The sequence below is a fragment of the Silene latifolia genome, unplaced genomic scaffold, assembly GCF_048544455.1.
Source record: "Silene latifolia isolate original U9 population unplaced genomic scaffold, ASM4854445v1 chrun_scaffold_16, whole genome shotgun sequence".
Taxonomy (NCBI): Eukaryota; Viridiplantae; Streptophyta; class Magnoliopsida; order Caryophyllales; family Caryophyllaceae; genus Silene; species Silene latifolia.
In genome coordinates this window covers 1,275,764-1,279,447 of record NW_027413123.1, presented here as the reverse complement: position 1 = coordinate 1,279,447, position 3,684 = coordinate 1,275,764, and the positions used below count along the sequence as shown (strand labels likewise).

Sequence of the window (3,684 nt, the reverse complement as noted above, 5' to 3'; positions counted from 1 at the left end):
GACCCTCATTCTCATATGGAAACCTTTTGTGATTATTGTGAAGCTATCTCTCAAACGGGCGTGACTCAAGACCAAATAAGATGGGTCTTATTTCCTTTTTCGTTAATCGGCACCGCAAAGCAATGGTTGAAGGGCCTTGATAAGGCCACCCTTGGAATAGATTCTTGGAAGAAGCTAGCTCTAGCTTTCTACAAAAAATTCTACCCACCGGAAAAGACTAACATGCTAAGAGCTCAAATTACGGGTTTTAAGCAAAGGGATGAAGAATCTTTGTATGAAGCGTGGGAGCGGTTCAAAGGTATTTGTCGCTCATGTCCTCACCATGGACTTAGCGAATGGTTTTTAGTGCAACAATTTTGGAATGGTTTATATGAAGATTCAAGGAACATTCTCAATATGGGATCAAATGGAATGTTCACCGAAGTTGATGACAATCAAACATAGAACAAGATTGAGGAAATGGCGGTCCATAATTCACAATATAGTAGGCCTCGCAAGGATACAAGAGGAGGAAAGTATGAAGTGGACTCCTTTACTCAATTGGGTGCTCAACTTAGTGCTCACATTGACACAATCAACTTGAAGTTTGAACAAGCTATGGCTAGACTTGAGGAAAACTCAAAAACATCAAAGCATCATGTCAATGCCATGACGGCATCCTCATCAATCCCAAGTGGGATATGTGAGAATTGTGGAACTTTGGGTCATGACTCAAGTGAGTGTAGGGGAACAACCGAACAAGTTAATGCTTTCCAAGCTTACAAAAGTGGCACCCCTTACTCAAATTTTTATAATGAAAACACCAAGTTCCACCCAAATCTCTCATACAAAAGCCAAAATGTTCAAAACTCTCAAACAACATACACTCCACCACCCATGAGAAATCAAAATCAAAGACCCTTTTACAATCAAAACCAAGGTTACCAAAATCAAAATCCATACAATCACCAAAATGACCAAGGTTTTGATGTCCAAAAAGCGGTCCTCCAAATGCAAAAGAATCAACAAGAATTTTTCACCCAAATGCAAAAAGATAGCCAAGCAAAAGACACCACCATCAACAACATTCTAGCTCACACCAAGATGTTGGAAACAAAATTGACTCAACTAGCATCTTCAAGCTCACAAAGACAAAAGGGGCAATTACCACCTCAAAGTAATCCCCCTAGACATGAAACGGTTAGTGCCATTCACTTGAGAAGTGGTACAAGATATGAGGCACCGAAGGAGCAAGTTGAGAATGAAGTTGTGAAAGCTAGTGAAAAGGAAGAAATTGTGCAAAGCCCCAAAGAAGGGGAATCATCAAAAGAAGAAAGTTCAAAGAAAAATGAAGACAAGGCCAAAGAGAAGGAGCCCATTGTGATTAGACTTCCTTTTCCAAGTCGTCAAGCCAAGCCCAAATTTGATGATCAACTTGGAAAGTTCATGGAAATTGTGAAGAATTTAGAAGTCTCAATTCCTTTCACGGAATTAATCAATCACGTACCGGCCTATGCGAAGTACATGAAAGATATCCTCACAAAGAAGAAGTCGATCCGGAAACTTGAGACTATCGCCTTCACTAAGGTGAGTAGTGAAATACTTCAAGGGAGTTCACCTCCAAAGTTAAAGGATCCGGGAAGCTTCTCAATACCGTGTACCATTGGCGACACGACGATCAACAAAGCCTTATGTGATCTAGGGGCTAGTGTGAGTGTCATGCCATACTCGGTGAGTAAAAGGTTGGGAATGGGAGAGCTTAAATGCACCAATATCACACTTCAAATGGCCGATAGATCGACGAAGATACCATTAGGGATATGGGAAGATGTCCCCGTGCGAATTGGGATGTTTTTCATCCCGGTAGACTTTGTCATTGTTGATATGGAGGAAGATTCCAACATTCCAATCATCTTAGGAAGACCTTTCCTACACACCGCGGGTGCGGTGATTGATGTGAAACATGGAGAGCTCACTCTCGAAGTGGGAGATGAAAGCATAACTTTTAATCTTGACAAGACCATGAGAGCTCCTCGTTTGCATGAGCCATGTTTCATGATTGATCATTATAGCCGGAAAGATGAAAGGAAGAAATCGGAACTCCAATGGAGGAAGAAAATTGAAGATGCTCCATTCAAAGAGCAAGTGAATTGTGACAAGGAGAGCTTGCAAAGCTCATCAAAATCAACCAAGGAAGAAGAGGATGGCCTCATTGGCCAAGAGAAGAAATTGGGAGAGTTGTCTCCATCTAAGCAAGAGATTTTCAATGATCAACTCAATGAAGTTTGTGGTCTTTGGGACGACGAATTTGAAGGGATCTTTAATCCCTACATTGGGCATGCCATCGATCATGATCAACAACAAGGGCCACGGTCTATTGAGGACCTCTACCATAACAATGAACAAGCTTTGATTACCTTTTCAAGGTGTTGAGCAACATCAACAACACCTTGAACATGCCCCCTTGACATCTCATCAAGAATGAGAGTTTGGTGGAGTCCTCCCTAAACCACCACTTGTAAATATTTCTAACTCCCTAACTTACATTTCAATTCTTGTATTGCATTTTTGTCATTTTTTTGGATTTTTATTTACTTTGATCAAAATAATTGTCATGTAAGAGAGAAGTAAGGGAGGGACTAACGATTTCAATTGGTGTGTAGTACTTTACCTTAGTGTGGGGATGGCAATTGCCTAGGCTATTCATGCCTTAGTAGTGCCCCCACAATGAAGAACAAAAGAAATGAAGAAAGAAAGAAAGAATGATAAGGGATTGCGTTTGTGCACGGGTGGAGCTGAACACGTGTACAACAGAGAAGAATCCGAGCGGATTCTTGAGAATCCGCCCGTCTGCAGCAGATCCGAGCGTCCTGCTGAGAAGACGCCCGTCCTGGGCTGAGCTGAAATTGCAAATTTCTTGACTGTTAAAGAATCCGAGCGGATTTCTGGAAAGACGCCCGTCTCACAGAATCCGTCCGTCTTTTATACAAGACGCCCGTCTTGCAGCTGAAGAAAACAAAGAAAAATCTCTGGACTGAAATCCGTCCGTCCTACACAAAATCCGCCCGTCCCTCAACAAAAGAATCCGAGCGGATTCCCCAGAATCCGCCCGTCTCTAGGCGGGATTTTGAAAATTTTGAAGCTGCAGAATCCGCACGGATTGCGCCCAATCCGCACGGATTGTCCCTGCGTTCTGAAATTGTCGAGTTCTTGATAACCCACCCCACCTTCATTCATTCATTCATTCATTCACAAACACTACCCACAACATCAAAACCCTCATCCTCTCCATCACAAAAACAAAGACCCTCAACAAAATCCACCAAAATCAAATCAAACCATCCTTCAAACAACAAATCAATCACTCCATCTTCAATAACAATCAAAACCAAGAACAAATTCTTCAACCTTTGAGTCGATTTTTGATTTCATAAAGGCAAAGCCTTTCACCTTCAAATCGATTTGGGCATTCTACAAATTGAAGATTTTTGATTCTTTTCTTGGTTAGTTCATCAAATGGCAAGGACAAAGGGTGCAACAAAGGCAACAAAGGCACCAAAGGCAAAGGCTCTCTCTCAAAGGCAAAAAGCTCTCCAAACAAAGAAAGCTTTGGCAATGGTGGTAGCAACACCAAACTTGGAAGTGCAACAACAACAACAACAAACTTCTATGGGAGCATCACCCTCTACTCCGGTAATCGATCAA

General features: G+C 41.8%; 1 non-coding gene across 1 annotated transcript; it reads right to left on the bottom strand.

Annotated features, from left to right (window-relative positions):
• Nucleotides 1-222: 222 nt before the first annotated feature.
• LOC141637353 (small nucleolar RNA R71) lies at nt 223-329 on the bottom strand. The gene has a single exon (XR_012541737.1). It is a non-coding gene; the product is annotated as a small nucleolar RNA R71 (small nucleolar RNA).
• Between the last annotated feature and the right edge of the window lie 3,355 nt (nt 330-3,684).